The 22,327-nt window shown below is 44.3% G+C and overlaps 2 long non-coding RNA genes across 2 annotated transcripts in view; one reads left to right on the plus strand and one right to left on the minus strand.

Annotated features, from left to right (window-relative positions):
• LOC135321558 (uncharacterized) overlaps nt 1–22,327 on the minus strand; it is a 941,446-nt gene that overhangs the window by 143,803 nt on the left and 775,316 nt on the right. The gene's annotated exons all lie outside the window — the stretch shown is intronic.
• Nucleotides 10,386–19,065, plus strand: LOC135321620 (uncharacterized). Its single transcript, XR_010381492.1, has 3 exons — nt 10,386–10,643; nt 18,062–18,213; nt 18,970–19,065. It is a non-coding gene; the product is annotated as an uncharacterized LOC135321620 (long non-coding RNA).

Below are 22,327 nucleotides of genomic sequence, written 5' to 3' on the forward strand. Positions count from 1 at the left end.
AGTCGGCAGCTGTAAATTTTTCACAAAGTATACAATCTTTCCAGTTAGGAGGTTATTTTAGATGCAAATCTGTTTCTTAATTTTCTTTTATTCTTTCTTTCTTTCTTTTTTTTTCTTTTTTTTAATTTAATTCTTTAGAAGGTCCAAAAAAGATTGAAGGAGAAAGGAGGAAAAAAAGCTGTCAGGGGTGAACATGAAATCATAAAACTTGCGAGATTTTAACTATTTTCCAGTTAAAGTAGTTCTCTTTGCTCCAATTTAAAGAAACAACTTATAGTTTCCCATTTTTCATAGTTCTTCATAAATATATGTTGATTTAATAGTATTTTACAGGGTGTGAGTAGGGACAGACTGGAAGTTCAAGATTTGTAAATACTGACAGGTATATATAGAATAGATAAACAAGTTTATACTGTATAGCACAGGGAAATATATTCAAAATTTTGTAGTAGCTCATGGGGAAAAAATATGAAAACAAATATACGTATATTCGTAAAGTACTGAAAAATTGTGCTGTACACCAGAAATTGACACAACATTGTAAACGGACTATAACTCAGTAAAAAAATAAAAATAAGATAAAACTGTTAGAACACTATAAAAAAATAGTATTTTAGATTCTTCTTATTTTATTCTCCTTTTCTTATAAAAGCACCCCTATGAAGATCAATAAGACTTGATATCTTTATATCTATCATGATTCTCCATTGTAAATAGAGTAACCTGCCTGTGACACAGCTATGTTAGAATAAATGAAAATTGGACACTTCCTGACAGCTAATAATTAATGTATATTTAAAGCATATGAAATCTGATAAGTCTATGATACCCATTTAAATCAATCAGTTGCTCCACTGTCAGTTATCAGCCAGGATCTAAGTTGATGTCTTTATAAAATATAAATACATATAAAAATAATATAAACCTACTATAAACAGAAATGACTTGCTTAGTAATATGAAAATTGAGCAGCTATTTTTATCTCATTTAAAATGATGTCCTCAATTACTTTGTTATCATTAATTATATAAACATTTTGACCAGTTGTTTGTGTCTGAGTCACCTTGCAGCTCTTACATAGCAAAGCATTTTGAACTTTTATATTGCCTTTCCTATTTTCTCATGTTTATCAGGGACTTGCATAGGCACTATTTTTTCTAGGACTCTATAAACAGATGTATGCCTGAGATTTTCTTTTGTGTCTGTGTTTCTAGCATTATATTACTGACAGATTTTTTTGTTGGTTATCAATCTAATTTTTTTTCTTGGTATATATAGTCCTTTCAGCCCTTTCAAATATATATGTAGTCAGTTTACAATGTGTCAATTTCTGGTGTACAGCACAATGCTTCAGTCATACATGAACATACATATATTAATTTTCATACTCTTTTTCACCATAAGTTACTACAAAACAGTATTGGATATAGTTCCTTGTGCTATACAGTATGAACTTGTTTATAAATTGGGAGTTTGAGATTTGCAGGTACTAAATATTAACATTACATTTTATGATGCTTACTTTATCCCATATTCAGACATGCTTTTAAAACTTAATTTTCACTTAATATATAAGTAATCAGACTTACTCTAAATTGTTTTATTTTCTGTCTGTTTCTAAAATAGAATTAGCTAGTAAATTCAGTGATAAAAGCTTGAATTATACTTTTATTTTATTTGCCAAGATCCCACTCCTGGCTGACCATTTTGGGTATTTAAGTATAAAGTAAGTAAATGTCAGTAGAATTAGGAAACCATTCCTGTGGTAATATTATTTTCAGTCCTTTCAAATAAACTCAGTGCCCAATATTTTGCAGAGGAAGCATTCTAAACACGATCAGGATCTTCTATCTTGTATGTTTGTCAGAAAGCGTCAAATGTTAAACAGTTTGATAAACAGAATAGTGCACCACACTGACCCCTACCTATATCCATGCTCTAATCCTGAAATCTGTGAATATGTTATTTTACATGGCAAAGGGGATTTTGCAGATGTATCAGGTTAAGGACTCTGAGACAGGGAGATTAGCCTGGATTATCTACATGGGCCTAGTCTAACAATAGGAGTCCTTAAAAATTGAAAATCTTTCCCAGCTGTGGTCAGAAAGATATGACTTTGGAAGAAGGATTAGAAAGCTGTAAAGCTGTTAGCTTTGAAGATAGAGGAAGGGCCATGGGAAAAGAAATGTGGGTGAACTCTAGAAGCTGGAAAAGACAAGGAAATATATTCTTCCTTTGACCTACAGAAGGGCATACAGCCCTGCTGACATCTTGATTTTTAGCCAAATGATACCTGTTCCTGACTTGACCTACAGAACCATAAAATAATAAGTTTGTGTTGCTTTAAGCTGCAAAATTTGTGATAATTTGTTACAGCAGTGATAAAAATAAATATAGGTGAGGTAATCCAACTTTATGGATTGGAGGGCTCAGCATTTTAAAGATGTCAGTTCCCCTTCAACTGATTCAAAGATTTATATGTGCACATCAAAATCCCCAACAGTTAATTGTTGTTACTGTTTTTTTGTAGAACTTGACAAGCTGATTCTAAATACATAGAGAAGCGTGAAGGGCCAACAATAGCCAAGATGATATTAAAGAACAATGTTAAAGGACTTATAAAACAATATTAAGTCTATGTGATAACTACCTAAAGTTAGACATATAGACCAATGGAACAGCATTGAATTAAACCCTGTACCATACATGAACAGTAACTTTAGATAGACTATAAATCTAATATATTTGAAACATAAAGCAAAGCATCTGGGGGAGGGTAAAGCTCAGGTGGAATGTGTGCTTAGCATGCATAAGGTCTTGGGTTCAACTCCCAGTACCTCCATTAAAATAAATAACCTAAACCCCCACCAAAATAAAGCATCTACAAAATAGTGTAGGAGATATTTTAATGACTTTGAAGTGGCAAAGAGTTCTTAAACCGGACAAAGCATGAAACATAAAAGAAGAGTTTTAAGTTGGACTTCAGTAAAATTAAGAATTATTTTTATCAAGAGATACCATTAAGAAGGTGAAAAGCTAAGCCACACGGTGGGAAAATATATTTGCTATACCTATATCCAACAAAAGACTTGTATCTAGGGCATATAAAGAACAAAAACCAGTGGAGAAAAAGGCAGAACCTCAATATTAAAATATGCAAAATAATTGAACAGGTGCTTCACACACACACAAAAAAATCCACATAAGCTATGAAAAGGGGCTGACCTCTTTAGTAATAATGGAAATACGTACTAAAACCACACTTGGAACACCATTAGACATCCACTAGAATAGTTAGTTGTTAAGTGATATGAAGCATTGGTGAGGGCAACAAGCAATGGGGACTTACACATGGCCAGTGGGAATATAAATTCTTACAAATACTTTGGAAATAGGCTTTTTGAATGAAAGTTATATATGTGTGTGTGTGTGTGTGTGTATGTACACACACACACATACACATACACACACACCCACAACCTATTACCAAGGGTAAGCCATGTGTGTACCCTTCAGAAACTTCTACATCTGAGCACCAAAGGACATCCAGAAAATTCTCATAATCACTATTTGTTATACCCCCAAATAGAAAATGACCCAAACACTTGTCAACAATAAATACATAACCATAAGTGGTGGCACATGCATACAAGTTGTATACTTTAAAGCAATAAAAAATATACTAGTTTACAGAAAACACTAGTGGATGAATCTTACATAATGTTGAGTGGAAAGTACGGGACCAAAAATTTCAAAAGCAAAAAAACCAATCCATGGTGGCTGAATTTAGGATGGTGAGTCCATCAAAGGGGTGCCGTAGTAACTGGGAAGAAACCCAAAGTGGAACAGCAATGTCCTGTTTCTTGACTGGATGAAGGTTACATAGATGTGTTTACTTTGTGAAAAATCACTGAGCTGTATACTTAAGATGTGTTCACATATAAGCATGTATACTATATTTGCATTTTTTAAAAAAAAGTTTGCTTGCAAAAAAAGATATCCAAAGCCCAAGTATTTATCAGTAGGAGAATGGATAAAACAAATGATAGTATATTCAAACAATGGAATACTACTCAACAATAAAAAAGAACCAACTACTGATAGAAGGATGAACCTCAAAAGCCTAATTTATACATTTCATTGTTAGGTAAATTTTAACTCAGAAGGTAAACAAAACTGTAAACAGGCATGTGCCCTGGTGGGAGGGGTGCTGTAGCCTGTGTCTCCTCAGACCTGTGCCATTACTGGCACATCTCGCAAGAAGAGAGGCAGGGCTCAGCCACAGCTACCATCTCCTCCTGTGCATAGTGCCTGGGCGGGGGCGGGGCTGAGGCCTGAATCTGCACGTGGGGGCTCCACAACCTCCTAGGCAGGACTGAGACTTGTTTATAGCCCGAGGCAGAGAGGATCTTTCTACCCTGACACCTCAGAGAACTTGTGCTGCCAAGAGAAACAAGGAGCTCAGATTTGGCACAGAGCATAGGTGGGGCTGTTCCGCAGTCTTCCCCGAGCCCACCTACAGACCGCCTACCCGAGGCAGAGCAGGCAGCTGCACAGAGCAGCAGAGTGACCAGCACGAGGAGAGAGCAGGTGGGCAGCCACCCACCTTCCTGGCAGGAACACAGCACCTGACCACGGTGCTGGGACGGGGTGTGATCTGCCCACCTGCCTCCCCCTGATCACAGCATCTGACTGTGGCATCAGGAGGGGGAGTGACCTGCCCGCCCACCGGGTAAGAGCTCAGCTCCTGACCTAGTGTTAGGAGGGGACACAATCTGCTAGCCAACAGCCACTGAGAGCAGCACAGATGAGGGCGCCAACAGAAGGCCTATGAAACAGCAAGCTGAGTTCGCGAAGCAGGGTGAAGATACAAAGACCTGTCGATCAAATCATTAAGGGCACACCATCTCCAGGTTAAGTAGGTAACTGATACTCCTTAAGCCACGTTGCCAGAGAGATATGAGCAATGTGAAGAAGCAGAGAAACCACTCCCAATTAAAAGATCATGAGAAATCCCCTGAAAGCATGATCAAGGAAATAGACATTGATGGCCTACTAGATCAAGGTTTCAAAAAAAGAGTGATCAAAGTACTGAAGGAACTAAAAAAGATAGTGTTTAGGGATATAAAATATGTCAAAAATGAAATAGAAACTATAGAGAAGAACCAAGTAGAATTAGTAAACTCATTGTCTGAGATGAGAGCTGACCTAAAGGCTGTGCAAAGCAGACTAGAAAATACAGAAGAACAAGTATGTGATCTAGAAGACAGGACAACAGGAAGCACCCAATCAGAACAGCTGAGAGAAAAACAAATAAAAAACAATGAAAACAATATACGGGACCTATGGGGTAATATAAAGTGTGCCAATCTATGCATAATAGGAGTTCCAGAAGGGGAAAAAGAACAAAGGGGATTGAAAAGGTTTGGGAAGGACTCATGACTGAAAACTTCCCAAACCTAAAGAAGGAATCATATCCAAGCACAGGAGGCTCAGAGGGTCCCAAACAGGAAGAACCCAAACAGACCCACACCAAGGCACATCCTAATCAAGATAGCCAGAGTCAAGGATAAAGAAATGATCCTAAAGGAAGCAAGAGAAAAACAGAGTGAGTTACAAGGGAACCCCCATAAGGTTTTCAGCTGATTTCTCTACACTATTTACAACAGCTAAGACATGGAAACGACCTAAAATGTCCATCAACAGATGACTGGATAAAGATGTGGGATATTTATATGATGGGATACTATTCAGCCACAAAAACTGACAACATAACGCCATTTGCAGAGACATGGATGCTCCTGGAGAATGTTATTCTAGGTGGAGCAGAACAGAAAGAGAAAGAGGAATACCATATGAGATCACTCATGTGTGGAATCTTAAATATATGCAATGTCTTGTGGTAACTCACAGCAAAAAAAAAAGTGACAATGAATGTATGTACGTTCATGTATAAATGAAAAATTGTGCTCTACACTGGAATTTGTCATAACATTGTAAAATGACTATTACTCAATAAAAAATGTTTAAAAGTAAGTAAAATAAAATATAACCTTTAAAATACTGTATAATGAGAGGTGTGATGTTCTAGTATCTGTTCTAAGAAGTACGTTAGACACACATAAGAGTAACCAATGGTCAGAAAGATCACATGTTACCAGCTACCACCCCATGCAAATTAATGGCATTTAGGAGATATTCATATATGTGTGTACATATGTAAAATATGTATTAGTATATATGTAAATCAAATAAAATATAATCTAATGTAAAATCATATCAGCAAAAGCACTGTGCTGACATAAGTATCTTGGTGTAAATAGATTACAATTTTTTATTGAGTTGTCATAATGGGAATATTGTGAACCAAGTGGAAGTTGTAAAAAAAAAGTCATCCAAAAAAAAAAAAATCCTGACTACATGAAAAGATGCACAGTTACTATAAGGCCTCTCCCCTTATTTACTATCAGTGTGAGAAAGTCTCTTGGAATAAGTTAGGAGAATTAAAAACTCTTAACAAGACACAAAAATGCACTCTCTGTTAAAGAAAATAAACCAAAAGAAAAAACAAATGAATGGACAATTAAGATCCTACAGATAAAAATACCAATTTTTATGGGAAATATAGCCTTAAAATAAAAAATGAGATTATATTCTAATTTCACCTTTTGAATAAAGATATACAAAATTTAGCTGAATACCTTCGTATTTTGCACTTACGAAGAAAAAATGTAATTGCAATGAAAAAACAGCCATTATCCTGCCTTTTGAGTATTCTAAAGTTTTAGGTTTGAATATATTTCATCTTAAATGGTCTTAAGCACTATGCAGTGGTTGGTGTTTTAAAAATACCACTGTGTGTGGAACTTCTAAAAGTGATTCAAAAAATTTATATTTTTGTAATAATTTAGTAATGGCCCGGATATTATTTTTAACAAGACTACTCACCATGGAATGGTGCAAGATTTTTTCGATGAGTTTATATTCACACATGTTGAAGATTGTCACTATATTATGAGAAAATGTCAACCATGGCAGTATTTTGACTTGAAAACGAGATAAACTGAGAAGCATATTTTAAGTATAAAATAAATGATTGCATGCCTTTAAAGACAAGAAAGTAAAAGCACGATAAACTCTGACTTTGACACACTTAAAATATAAAAATTAACATAATGTGATTTACACACTTCTCTTTAACTCTTTCAGAACTTTCTCAGCCCCTTTCCCATTACACCTGCGTCCCTGCTCCTGACCCGCGCGGTGTACACACCCCTGTTCACACGGGGGAGGGGGACCCGGGCGGTAAGGACCAGGGACGAGGACACTCACCCGCTCCCTGCGGGCGAGGAGAATAGTCGAAGCGGGCCCGCCAGCGCACCCGTCCCCTCCTGCCCAGCCGGCCGGGGCCCCAGCTCGGTCAGGTCCACACACACCCCGGCAGGAAGCGGGCGCAGGCAGTGGGAAACCGGCGTAAGTTCAGACAGCGGGCGGGGAGCGTCCTCCTCCCGCGGACACGCAGGCAGCGCTGTCCTGGAGCCTCCATGGCGCCGCCCGCTCAGTCCTGAGGAAAACAAGCTCCGCCCCCAGGGAAGACGCTGGCTGCTTACGCGATCTGCGCATGCGCACCGCCACCTAAGACACGCTGGCTTCGCGCGCCCCCTGCAGGTCCTCGAGGGCGGTGCAGGATACTCAGAACTCCCTGTAGAACACATGACCCCTCCCAGCCAGGATGCTAAATCACCGGAAATCTCAGTGCCCTGGCCTCTTTGTTGATGGCACTGGCGATGCGCTCATCCAGCCATGCCTGCTCTCTTGCCTGGCACATGCCTCAGTCTTTGGAATCCCGCCTGAGTCAGATTCTGTTCTGGAGGAAGGACAGGTGCAGAAGAATCTCAAAATTCCAGACTTAGAAGATGATCAGGAACCCAAACTCAACTCTCTCAATTCCCTGGGGTCCCCTGAGGAGTGTGGTTTTCTCAGAACCATCTGCCCTGTGTCAGGAGCAGACCAAGCCTCAGGTAGCTTAGAGAGGCTATCATGCAGCACATGCTTTGGACGGTTCTCAGTTCTGACCTGCATGATCTTGAGACCCTTTTGTAACTCCTAACACTGTTTTCTCATACCTATAGTGATGGTTATTGATGACTGAGTTAATCGTCTTACAATGCTGAGGTGCTATTGTTCCTTGGAAAACAGAATATTTTGAAGGGATCAACTGTTTATCACTTCCCCCTAATTATGTTTTTAAAATTAGAAATGTTTCAGGGGGCACTCAGGTCCTCCTCTTGCACCAGTTCCTGGTGTTGGCAGTTTCTGCTCTGAGCTCCAGATCCTGATCCTGCCGGTGGTCTATGGTGATGCCAGTGTGTGCATGCTCTTCCTTGTGCACCGGTGTGGAAAGGAGACAGCCCTTCCCCTACATGAGGCTGCAACATTCTGACACTCAAAGCAGGCACAATGAAGAATCAGCTAGAGCCCCCAGTACCAGCTGTCCCAGGTAGAAACATCACCTTCACCACAGTGTTCCTGTGCTCCTATCAGGCCTTCACTACTCCCAGCAGGCCATGCATGAGCAGTGTGACAGGTGACTGCCTGTCCCAGCACAGCATGGTGGTGATGATCCCACCTTATCTGTTTGTCTTTGGAGTGTCCCCACACCTCTCTGAGCTTCACTTTGCTCTTCTCACAGGCAGGGTTGTACAGGCATGAACCTCACAGTGTTATGATAGGTAGTCATGGTAGCTGCTCACCCAGTGGCAGGCTCTGCCGAGAAGGCTGCTGGGAGTGCTGTGTGTCTTCACACTTGTCCTTCACTCTCCCCAGTGAAAACACTCTTGGCCTTATCCTTCCCTGGCCTGTGGCCTTTCTGTGTTTGCAAAAGAACATGGAAACAATCTGTTTGCAAAGAAGTTTTGAGGTTCTGTCCATCTGGTCCAGGAAATGCTGACTCTGCTAGATGTGCTGTTGGGTGGGCTCTCATGGGAGAGGCTTGGGCAGGACTTCCCTTGGCAATAAGCTGCCCCACCCAGGCCTTTCCATGATCCAGATTCCTGGGACCAGGGTGCAAATCCCCAGCTCCCCACTTGTCAACAATGTGACCTGGGCAACTTTCTCAAACCCAAGCTTTGTCCACCCAAGGTCATCAGAGATGGGGGATAACAGGATGTCCTGCACAGAGTGTCTGTGCAGATTAAGTGAGGTAGAACAGACAGAACAGTGGTGGGGCCTGGCCCATTGGTTGGCAGAAGGGAGCTCACCATGTGCAGCAATTTCCGCGAGTCACCCAGCAATCTGCCCAGAGGCTTAGCCACTCCATCACTATCATGTGTCTGAAGTCCACTTAACCACATGGGAGAGAAACAAACACATATTCTGAGTGTAGCTGCCACAGGGAAAAGTGTATCTGAGCGGGGAGTAATACCAGAGGGTGATCAGGATGGTGGAAGATGCCCCCTGAGGTTGAGCAGACTGGAGCTGCCCTCCAGAGCCTGGGGTTAGTGAGGATGGGCTTGTAGAAATGCCTCTCTCCTTTAACTATCAATGCTAGGTCCTGTGGGTACTGAGTCCCACAATCGGTGTGCTGCTAGTGCCCTCAGCACAGAGAAAAACCCAGGGGTTCCCACAAGGCTTCGGCCATGTCCTCTGCTTCCTGAACTCCCATTCTGGTGACCCCACCTGGGATTCAGAGATGAGGTGAGGCAGGGGCTTTTGCTGTCAACACCACTGCTCTACCCTGGGAATCTGACACACAGTAGGTGCTCGGTAAGTCATTGTTGAATGAACAGCAATACTGGGCCAAGTTTCTGTGGGTGTCTGTGCCCCCAGATCAGGGACCCCTCAGGGCCCACCTCACAAGTGACATGAAAATAATAATGCCACCAGGAGCAATAACAGTTCCTCAGAATAAGTGGGCTTTTCCAAGCACTCTCCACCTTTTGCAAAGGCCTCCCAGCAGGGAAGTGGGCTGTCAGGGGCAACACTGCACTCTCCACTGTAACAAGGAGAAAGCCAAGGGCCACAGAGAGGAGTGCCTTTCCAGTGTCACTGCTCACTTTCCCACCTTTTGGGAGACTGGGAGGCTTTTCTACTACATTCTGGCTCTGAAGCCCCAATACTGTTTGGACATGCCTCCCTCCCTGGAGCAGGGAACCACTAAGTGACCTGTCACTTGTCACCAAGCAGACAGGCTCATTTCAGCTCATTGTGCCACCTGCAGGTTGTACTAGTAGCAGGATCCTCTGGGAGACATCACACTCTCCCAACCTGAAAACAGGTAAACAGCTCACAGGTTTCCTGGAGAGGATGGTCACATGGCCTTGATCTGGCCAATCAGGATTTTCCATCCTCCCTGGCCACTGTGATTGTCTCAGGGCTGGGCACCAGCCCAATCAGGCTCCACGGAGGTCAGGCCTAGTTACTGGAATCCTGGGAGCAGAGAAGTTCTATTTCAGTTGGGAGTTGAGGGGTGATGATGTCAGCCTGTGGCAGTTGGTGACTATCTTGCTCTCATAAAGGCAGAGCCATGTGAAGATGACACCAGTGGCAGAGCCCAGAGGTGGGGAAGGATGACTTCTGCTGATGTCACTGAGCACCAGGTACAGCCCTGCCTGAAGCTATCTCCCTGTGGATGTCTCAGTTAGGTAAGTCATTCTCTCTTGCCCTATTTGCTTCTTTAAGCCACTTTGGTTTTCTGTCACTGGTTTTAAGAAAAAGATTGACTATTCCTTCAAGCTGGCTAAATGGAGACCCTGGAACGGCAACAGTGTGGTGACAGGCAACAATGTGGCTAGTAGACTCCAGAGGCCTCTGTTCAAACAGGGGATTATAAATGACAAGGGAGAGTACACATGGCCTCAGTGAACAGATTTGCTAGTGGTAGCTCGCAGTTCCTGGATATTAGAGTGCATGCACTCAGCCAAGTCTCAGCTCTGCTCTCACACCTGCTAACTCATACATCTCCTCTCCCACCTGCCCGGCCTAGAGGGGCTGGACACCCCCGGGCACCTGAAACAGCCCAGGGCTTTGTGTTTTAATTTACACAGGCTGCCCCCACTTCTGAGGGTGAGGGTGACTGGGTTCCAGTTTACAGAGAAAACAGACTAGACGGTCTCACTGGTGAGCTGTGGGGGTGGGACCCCAATCTACCATCTGACCTATGACTTCAGAGTGGACAGCCTCCCCACCCTCAGCCAGGATGCTTGCTAAGCCTAGGGGCTCAGGAGTCCTGCTCCCTCCAGCACCCCTCCTGGAGGTGAGAGTGGGGGGTGGCTCTTCCCTATACAACATTCACCACTGCAGGGGCACACGTGTGACCTCACAGTCTGTCATCCCTTCCTTATGACCTGGACCTCCTTGGCAGGGCATGAGAGGTGCCTTGATGTGTGAGAACTGCAATTCATGGGTGCATACGTGGGCAGGTGCACCATGACTGAGAGGACAGCACCCCAATTTAAGCCCCCTCCATGCTCAGATGATTACATCCTGGAATTGAGGGGTTCCCAGGTGTCAGGTGGCCAATTCTGGCCTTAGGGGCAAATTCTTATCACCCAGGGGGCTAATTTTTAAATTAAATTACACATTTACAATTCAATAGTCAAGCCCCTTTCTCAGCAGCCTTGTAGCCTCTCAGCTTTTACCCCTCGCTGTGACCATGTTCTTAGCTTCAAATTGAGTGCCATTATGGACATGAATATGTCCCTGTCATGTGTCACGTTCAGAGTAAGGGGCCACCCAAAACTCCCCTCCCTTCCCTTTGTCGATACCTCCACACAGGGAGTAGGGCCCTTTCGATGCAGTTGTGCAAATGTGTGAGCTAAGGGTTTAGAATGACCAGGCTAGGAGTGGTCTGCCCCACATGGCAGGGCAGGTGGGCTGGCAGGGGGTGATGTTTCACTTGTAAAACTCAGCTGGTGTCAGGCAGCGACAACAGACTGGCAGCCAAGGGCTCAGCTGGTGCAGAGTAAGCGGATTAAATGTGTTCACCCAGACACCTCGGGGATGGCAGCCCTAGAGTAAGACTACAAGTGAGGAAGGTGGAGGGTCCCCAGTGCCTGGACCTCCACCTTCTAAAAATCAGGACTGAGATGTGGCTTTGAAATCAGAACACTGAGGTTCAAAGCTTCCCCCACCACTTGGTCAATAATTCAAAGCAAATGAGCCTCAGTTTTCTCATGTGTAAAATCGGAACATTGAAGCCTCTCCCTCTGAGGGTGTGGAAGGAAGTAAATGCGGTGACAGCAGAGCACAGGAGCTGTCTGGGCTGAGCCTGCACACAGGCAGGCCGTTGTTGCTGCCATGACCACCGTCTTCCAGGGCAGGGTCTGCACACTCTCCCTGTGAAGGTCCAGACAGTAAACATTCTAGGCTTTGAGGGACCTACAGTCCCTGTCACAACTACCACCCTCTGCTGTTGGAGGGCAAAGGCAGCTCCTGCAGTAGGTAATCCAGGCTCGCACCCCCACTTCCTGGGATAAGTATTCCTGAGATACAATTGTCACATAACTTTGTTGGCTTTAGGTGTGCAGCATAATGACTTGTTACATGTGCATATTGTGAAATGATCACTGCATTAAGTTTACTTGACGTCTTTCATCACCCATAGTCACACACTATTTTCCTTGTGATCAGAAATTTTAAGAGGTACTCTCTTAACAACTATCAAATTCACAGCGCAGTATTGTTAACTACAGTCACCTTGCAGTACATTATGTCCCCAGGACTTGTTTATCTTCTAACTGGAAGTTTGTACATTTTGATTATCTTCCCGAATTTCAATCACCCCCTGACTCACCTCTGGCAACCACCAACCTGATCTCTGTTTCTATGGGTTTCGGTTTATTTTGTAGATTCCACATATAAATGAGATCATAGGTATTTGTCTTTCTCTGTCTTATTTATTTCACTTAGCATAATACCCTGAAGGTCCATCCAAGTTGTCACAAATGGCAGGATTTCATTTTTTTAATGTCTGAATAAGATTCCATTATATATACATATATATGCGTCACGTTTTCTGTATCCATTCATCTGTTGATGGACACTTAGGTTGTTTACATATCTTGGTTATTGTAAATTATGATACAGTGAACGTGAGGGTGCAGTTGTCTCATTGACATAGTGATTTCATTTCCTTTGGATATATTCCCAGCAGAGGACTTGCTGGATCATACGGAAGTTCTAATTTTAAATTTTGGGGGAGTCTTCTTACTCTTTTCCAGAGTGATGGCACCAATTTACATTCCCACCAACATTGCAGAAGTTTCCCTTTTCTTCACACCACCACCATCACTTGTTATCTCTTGTATTTTGATGACACCCACCCTGACAGGTGGGAGGGGATATCTCATTGTGGTTTTGATTTGCATTTCCCTGATGGTGAGTGATGTTGAGCACCTTTTCATGTACCTGTTAGACATCTGTGTGTCTTCTTTGGAAAAATGTCTATTCAGTTCCTCTGCCCACTTTTTAAATCAGATTGCTTGTTTTTTTGCTGTTGAATTGTAAGAGTTATTTATAAGTTTTGGGTGTTAACCCCTTATCAGATATATAGTATGAAAGTACTTTCTCCCCTTCTGTCTGTTACCCTAACCTCTGCTTTCTGGATGACAGGGGTCCAGGCACTTGGGAATCTCTGCTTCTCACATGTTTCCAATGGTGGGTGGGTGAGGGCTGTGTTGTGATAAAACTGCACAACCGTGGGTCACTACCCCTTCTTTTAGAAGGTGGGCTCTGAAGAGTGCAGTGTGGGCAGGGATGTTTCCCTGAAGTCATCATTTGGATGGTCATGTGCCCTGGAACTCACATCTTCTAGCCCGGATGTGATGGGGGAATTTGCAAAGGGAGGACCTTGCAGCTAAGAGACTTACCAGGTGCTCTTGTGTCTTGTTGGAAGGACCTGGAAACAAAGTTGTGTGGAACAGGGACTCCTCCAGGTCACAAGGATCAGTTCAGACTTCTGGGATGCAGAGACCTGCTCTGAGCCACTGTCACTGAGGAGGGAAGGGCCTCAGGCAGGAGGGAGGGGTTGCTGGATTTCACTTGCCCTGTTTGTCAAGTATCAGCTCTGGTGATGTGTGGCACATGGGCTTAGCTTTGGGCATGTAAGAGGAGAGGTTCCTGGGGAAGGGCTGGCTTTTTCCTCTGATTGAGGTCCTACTGTGTGCCAAGCACAGCAGTCCTCTGAGTCAGAGCTGGAAAGCCAGGCACAGAGAGGTCAGGGAGTTTCCAGGTCACACAACATTAGGGGCATCATTAGGGTCTGATGCAGACCTGACGCCCAGCCTACATTCTCTCTCCTTTCCCAGGACCATCATGATCCCACATGTCAGCATCACCCAGAGAGGCCCAGGTATGGGCGCTGGGACCTTTCCTGCCTAACATGCCAGGAGCCTTAAGAGGTAGGACAAGACACTTCCTGAGTCCATGATGCCCAGAGGCTGCTCTCAGCGAGAGGCCCAGCACACACTCTTGGATGAATCCTAGCTCTGTCCTGAGTCACTCTGTCCTCCCTGCCTCAGTCCTTCTGCCCACATGGGGCTGGAAACAGCAGCCACTTCACAAAGGTCTAAGGAAACTCCAGGATCCTGGAAGCAGCGCCCTCACACAGGGAACATGGTGGGGTCAGCCTCCATTGTCTACTTAACTTTTCCTCACCTCTTTGCTGGATGAGGAGTCCTAGCGGGGCCCTGGCTTGTCCCAATTCTCACCCCAGATCAGGGTCCAGCAGGGGGTGGTGTCCAGGCTGGACTCTGTCCTCTGCCCCTTCTGGGCACCCTCATTCCCTACACCTTGGCTGCCTGGACACTGTCTTCCAGGGGCCACTCTGTGCCTCCCACACCTACCTAGCATCCACCCACCCTGGGTTACTCCATCGCCCTCTGGCCCTTGGACACACACCTACTCCGTGTTGAGTGGAAATGAGGTGACGGACATGCTGGGCCTCCTGGACAGTCTGGGGGAGCCCGATATCCCCATCCTGCCCACCGCCCAAGAGCCCAAGTTGGGGAGAGGGTGTGCCTCCATTCATACTCTGATTTGCTCAGATTCTCAGCACCTACCTTGCTGTGTGGATATGGGGGCAGAGGGATGATGTAAAAGCAGGAGACCTGGACAGCAGAGCATGAGAAGGGGGCTAGCCCAGGCTGGTCTCATAACCCCCTTAGCCTTGGCTTTCTCATCTTTAAAGTGGGACAGACTATTGTGAGGTGAGCAGGATCCTGACCCATAGCCAGGCACTGTCCTACACGCATAAGAGAAGATCACTGACTCCTCATGAAAATCTGTGGGGCAGGGACAGGCGTTATCAACCATTTCTGCAGAAGAAGTAACTGAGGCACAGAGAGAACAGGGGAGGTGACCACCCCAGATTACAGAGCCCAGGCCATCTGGTTCCAGTGTCCAGGCTCATGGTCAGTGCCCACTCTGGGTTTCCTTCCTCCCTTCACCCTCCACTGGGACCCATGGCTGCAGCCTCATCTCAGTGTGATTGTTCAAGGGGAGCAGGATGGGGGCACTGAGGGCCCGTTTCTCTGAGCACTGCTTTCCCAGAAGGCTCAAGGGGTTGACTGTATTCACTATTGGACACCCAGGCCTGGGCCCAGGCCAGCCACACAGCAAGGCCTGAATCAATGATTGTTGAGTGAATACCTGGACCTCTGCATGTACATGCATTTTGCTCCCATTTCCTCATCTCCACAGCTGGCTACCCGGCCAACACCTTATGTCATCAGGCCTCTGCCAGGGACAGTCAAGGGGACCAGAGCTGCTCATCTGGGGACAGGGAGCCTCAGGGGCCCTGTGTCTGTCCCAAGCATCTCCTGGGCCAATTCACAGGGAAGCCCAGCCAGCTTCCAGGAACAGCAATCAGGTCCCAATCCCAGGGGTGTAGAGTAGGTCTTGAGGGGTGTTTCCTGAGACTGACTTTGTGTATGAAGGGGTCCTGGGGGTCAGGCTGCTTTCAACCTCCATTCCAGGCCCATACCCCTGCTGGCAGCATGGAGCTAGTCATAAAGTACACAGGCTGTGGGGCCAAGGCTATAGCAGGGCTCTGCTCCCTCTCTGTGGCTCAGTGTCCTCATATGTAACAGAGAACTAGTAACAGGGCAATGGGAGGGCTCACTGAGACCCTCCTCTGTGGCTTTGGTTGGACACTGCCCTCTCTCTGCTCAGTGCCCTTCTCTGTAATAGAGAACTAGTAACATTTTTCTTAGCCCCTTTTGGCCCCATTTTTCTGAGTCTCTTTCCACATTGAGCCCAGGGCTTTCACAGAGATCACAGACTTGGGAGGTAATCAGAGTGTGGTCTCAGCCCTAGTGGTCCCAACTGAGGCCAGAGGAACTTCAGGAGGGGTGGGAATCCAGAAGTGCTTCATGGAGGAAGTGAGATCTGAGCTGTGTCCCCACGGATGAGCTGTCATCCAGCTGAGGCCTGGCAGTGAGCAGGACCCATGTACATGGTGAATGAGGGTGTGAATGAATGAATGGGCACCCCTCTAACAGAGAGTGAGGGGGGAAGTCCCCCAGGCCAAAGCAGGAAACACAGGGCACCCTGGGGGAACAGAGGGCGGGGCTGCAGTGTGATGCCTGCCTCACCCTTTATGGGTGTCTTGCCCCCACTTTAGCCTGTGTTCTGGTGGATTGGGAGCCCTTGCCTCTCCTCTGCTTCAGGATCCTGCTCTTCATTCCCAGCAACACCCACCTGTGTCACCTCAGTGTCCCCAAGTGGACCTGGACCTGTCTTGTGGGAGATTGTGAAGAGGGATTTGGTGTGCAGCCCAAGACTGAAGTGGGAGGGAGAGGATAATAGGGACCTCCAAAGGGGATCATGGGCTGGGGGAAATCGGAGGGGTGGGGAAGGCAGAGACTCAGGGCTGAAGGATCCTGCTAGTGGTGGCTCCTTCTCAAGGGGCTTCACAGGGAGGAAGCATTCATGGGGTAAAGGCAGAGCTCAGTTTGGGGCTCGCTGACATGGAACAGCTCATCACAGAGACGTCCAGAGGAGCTGGATATAGGGAACAAAGGTGCCACTGATGTCAGGGTCAGAGCCTGAGACCCAGATGAGGTGGGGCGGTGGTGCAGGGTAAGGGGCTTGAGGATGTCAAGATGTTAATTCATTGGGGTCCTCAGGGTGGGGACCTTCATGTTCATTTCACATGGTGCCTGACAGAGCTAGACTTAGGGAGCTCACTGAGTAGACACGTGCTGGGAACCTAGAGTCTCCTGTTTCCATATAAAGTCCCTGGTGTGAAACCAGCTGTCACTCTTTAGAGTCATACACCCTCACCCCTGGGCTCTCTGTGTGCCTAGAGCCCAGTGGCACCTTACCTCCCACTCCCCACTGCAGGACACCTGCATTTCCACAAGCTATAAAACATCTTCTCTTGCTGTGTGTTTACCCTATTAAAACTCATTGCCCTAGGAAGAGAGGCCTCACAACCTGCCCTTATTAAAGTGGTAAAGCCTGTTGTTCAGAGAAGCCCCTGTCAGATCTCACAACCAACCAGGTACCTGTGCAAGAATTGATCATGCAGCCCCCTCCTCCTTGTGTGCACAGCACCCCCCCCAATAACAGACCCCACAAACTCAACCTTGGCCCTCGTGTAGGCACCTCTTGCCTGTGTGGCCTGATGTTGCCTATAGCAGTGTCCCTATTAAACTTTCCTAAACCCTTCTCAGACGCTGGTAATTCTTTACCAACCCAAGTAACTAGCCCGCCATTGTGCCCACAACACCTGAAACAGAATTGGCTAAATTATGCAGATTGATGATGCAGGTTAATTTGCTATAAAGTTGAAATCAAGGTTTACAAATAAAAGCAACATACATACTCACGGCAGGACTAAGAACTCACACGGATAACTAAGACCCTCCATGCGCATCCCACTGTGGCCTCAGGGCCTTTGCGCTGGCTGCTCTTTCAGCCAGGATCTCTCTCTGCCTGCTTCTTAAACACCTCCAGGTATCTGCTCAAATGTCCTCCCTGACCTTATTTTTCTCCATGGAACATATCACCTCCGGACACTGTGCATATTTTACTTAATTTTCTCTGTGTCCCCCACCAGGCTGTCTGCTGCATGAGAATGGAGACCTGCCTGCTTCACTACCTGCTGTGCCCGGCATCTGGAACCCGCCCAACACACAGTAGGACGTCAGCGAATGTGTGATGAGTGTGTGATCACTGTAGGCCACAGACAAAAGTCTTCCAGCAGTGATGGTAAGAGTCATTCATTCTCTACTTACTGAGCCCTACTGTGCACTGGATACTGACCTGGGTGGGAGGCATGCAGTGGATGAGACACAGTGAGCACACACAGCATGTTAGGAGGGACACGTGCTCTGGAGAGCACACAGGGCTGGGGGAAGTCAGGAGTGCAGGAGTGGAGGAGAAGAGGGCCAGGTGGAGACAGTGGTGGCAGAAGAGACAGAGAGTTGGGGCCCAGGTCTTGCAGGGCTTGATGGCTCCTGTGAGGGCTTTTCCTCAGGGCAGCGGAAACATGGCTGGGCGTGGAGCAGGGGCCCGGGTCCGAATGCTATGCAGGAAATGGAGAAGGTGTCTGCTGGGGAGATGTGCGTGGAGGAGGCTGTCCCTGTAGACTGTGCAGGCAGGGAAGGCTCCTCTGAGGGGGTGACATCTGAGCTGAGCCCTTGTATGGACCGTGTTTCCACCTTCTGTAGACTGGATGCTTTTGTCTGCCCTGCAGGCCTATGCAAGACACACCCTGTTCTCAGTCACCTGGACTTGGCCTCCTGCCTCCCTTGTGGGCCCTCCCACCCCAGAAGGAGTCCTTCTAGATCTAACGCACTACCTCCTCCACTGGACTTGGACTCACACTGAGCCACTGTCCACCTGCCCAACTCACCCAGAGTCAAGTCCAGACACTTGGGGGAGCCCCTCCACCCTAGAGCCCATGAACTTACTCAAATGGCCAGTCCTCAGCCTGCTCACATGCCTCACCCTCCCCTCCTGCAGAAACCCTGTGACAGATCCTGTCCACAGCACCCTGCTCCTCCGATCCTGACCCCAGGCTTTCCCATGGTGTGTGACCCTGCATGGGGTGCAGTCCCCTCCTCCAGTCTGGTGAGTAGAAACTACCTTTTCTTTTTTCTTTTGTTAATATATTTATTTTTTAATTTTTATTTTATTGAGTTATAGTCAGTTTGCATTGTTGTGTCAATTTCCAGCATACAGCATAATTTTGTCAATTGTGTTCACTTTTTCAAGAAACCATCTCTTGGCTTGATTTTTTCAAATGTTTCTAATATCTCTATTTTATTTATTTCCTCCCTGATCTTTATTATTTCCTTCCTTCTGCTTACTTTTGTTATTTTTTGCTCTTCTTTTTCTAATTCTTTTATGTGGTAAGTTTGATTGTTTATTGCACTTTTTCCTCTTTTTTGAGGTAGACCTGATTCTCTCGCTATAAACTTCCCTCTAAGCACTGCCTTTTCTGTATCCCATAGGTTCTGTGTGGTTGTGTTTTCATCATCATTTGTCTCACTGTGTTTTTTTATTTCTTCTTTGATTTCATCATCCACCCATTTTTTTTTTAAAGTAGTATGTTGTTTAATCTCCATGGTGTCATTTATTTCTCCTTTATTTTTCTGTAGTTAATTTCTAGTTTTATGGTATTGTGTTCAGAAAAAGTTGCTTCAAATATTTTCTATCTTCTTCAAATTGTTAATGCTTCTTTTGTGCCAAAGTATATGATCTATCCTAGAAAATGTGGTACGTGCGCTTGGGAAGAATGTATATTCTATTTTAGGGAAATATAATGTTCTGAAAATATTAACCAAGACAAATTGTTCTATTTTATCATTTAATTTCTATGTTGTCTTATTAATTTTATGTATGGAAGATCTGTCCAGTGATGTTAATGGATAGTTAAAGTCTTCTACCATGACTGTATTCTGATCAAATTTTCCCTTTTTATCTGTTATGTATTTAGGTGCTCCTATGTTGGGTTCATATATGTTAATGAGTGTAATATCTTCATCTATGACTCCTTTAATCATTATAAAATGTCCTTCTTAATCTTTCTTTATAATCTTTGTTTTAAAGTCTATTTTATTTGAAATCACTGTTGATATTCCTGCTTTCTTGTCATTTCCATTTTTGTGGAATATCTTTTTCAATCCTCTCACTTTCAATCTATGTGTGTCCTTCTCCCTAATGTGGGTCTCTTGTATACAGTGTATTGTAGATACTTGCTTTATTATCCACTCTGCACTCTATATCCTTTGATTAAAACATTTAGTCCATTGACATTTATAATAATTATTGATACATATGTGTTTATTATATTTTGAACTTTGTTTTGCAGTTGGTTTTGTATTTCCTCTTTGTTCCTTTCATTTTCTTTTTGTGGTTTGATAATTTTCCTTTTTATTATCTTGGTGTCTTCTTAGTTTTGTGACTCTATTGTAACTTTTTGGCTTGTGGTTACCCTACTTTGTACATATATTAACCCATTATTATATCTGTTTGTTTTAAACAGATAGTAATATAAGCTCAAACTCATCCTACCAAGAACAAAAGAGAGAGAGAGAGAGAAAGAAACCTGTGCATTTTCTTGTTCGCCTCCCCCACCCTTAATGATTTAGATGTCCTCTTTTATGATTTCATGTTTATTCTGTTGTAATTCATTGTAGCAATCACCTTTCCAATCATGGTTTTCTCCTTTTTGTACCATCCTGCTTCTTTTCTGTTTAGAGTAGGTCTTTCAATATTTCCTTTAGCATAGGTTTAGTGTTGCTAAATTCTTTTAGTTTTTGCTTGTCTGTGAAGTTCTTTATCTCTCCTTCTATTCTAAAGGATAGCCTTGCTGGATAAAGTATCGTAGGCTGCATCATTTTTTCATTCAGGACTTTGAATATTCCTTGCCCCTCCCTTCTGGCCTGTACTGTTTGTGTACAGAAATCAGCTGAATATCTTATGGGGGTTCCCTTGTATCTCATCCTTTGTTTTTCTCTTGCTGCCTTTAGAATCATTTCCTATTCTCAACCCTGGTCATCCTAAATGTAATATGTCTTGGTGTGGGTCTGTTTGGGACCTCCTTGTTTGGGACGCTCTGTGCTTCCTGTACTTGGATATCTGATTCCTTCTTTAGGTTTGGGAAGTTTTCAGTCATGATTTCTTCAAATACCTTTTCAATCCCCTTTGTTCTTTCTTCTCCTTCTGGGACCCCCATTATGAGTAGGTTGGCATGCTTTATGTTATTCCATAGGTCCCTTATATTGCTTTCATTGGTTTTTATTTGTTTTCTCTCAGCTGTTCTGTTGTCCTGTCTTCTAAGTCACATATTCATTCCTCTCAGTTATCTAGCCTACATTTTACAGCCTTTAGCTCAACTCTCATCTCAGCAAATGAGTTTTCCAATTTTCACTGGCTCCTCTTTAGAGTTTCAATTTCGTTTTTTGACATATTCTCTGTCTCTATAGACAATCTCTTTTAGTTTCTTCAGTACTTTGATCACTCCTTTCTTGAAATCATCTAGTAGACTATCAATGTCTATTTCATTGATTGTTCTTTCAGGGGATTTATCTTGTTCTTTTAATTGAGAGAGGTGGCTCTGCTTCTTCATCTTGCTTATATCTCTCTGGCACTATGGCTTATGGAGTATCAGTTATCTACTGTCGTCCTTTAGGAGTTTATTTATTTATATAAAGTGGATGCAGAAATAAAACTAAGCACAAAGAAATTAGTTTTAAAAGCAGTATAATCAATAACAGAAGAACATATTGAAACAAGATAACAATTGAGTTGGGATGAATTTTAAAACATTAAAGGAAGAAAAATATTTGAGAACAGAGTATCATCATAACAGAAGAACAAAACAAAGATAAAAATGAAATTGGACAAATTGAAAGATAATAATATTAGTATTTTAAAAGAAAATTTTAAAAGGGATTAAAAATAGAAATATAAAAATTATTTAAGAAGTAACATTTAAAAAGTAAAAGAAAATGGAACAGAAAAAGAAGAGAGGATGTTCCCGTGGAGATTGTGTGCCCTTAATAATTTTATCAAGAGGTCTTTCTTAAATAAGTGTGGTTGCCAAGTCTTACTTCTGTGCCTTTTGTCTGTTATCCCTTTGGTTACGGATGTGGCCGTTAACCTGTTAACCAGAGCCTACCCTGGCTATTGAATGGGGACTCCTATTTGTTTTGTGGTTGTCACAGCCCCTGCCCCTGCCTTGTTTCATGAACTCAGCTCATTGGTTCCAGAGACCCTCTGGTCACACCCTTGGTCTGTGCTGCTCCCAGTGCCTGTAGGTAGACATGTCACATCTCCTCAAAATGCTGCATCTTGGTGCTGCTCTCCTGCATGG

The sequence above is a fragment of the Camelus dromedarius genome, chromosome 6 (genome assembly GCF_036321535.1).
Source record: "Camelus dromedarius isolate mCamDro1 chromosome 6, mCamDro1.pat, whole genome shotgun sequence".
Lineage (NCBI taxonomy): Eukaryota > Metazoa > Chordata > Mammalia > Artiodactyla > Camelidae > Camelus > Camelus dromedarius.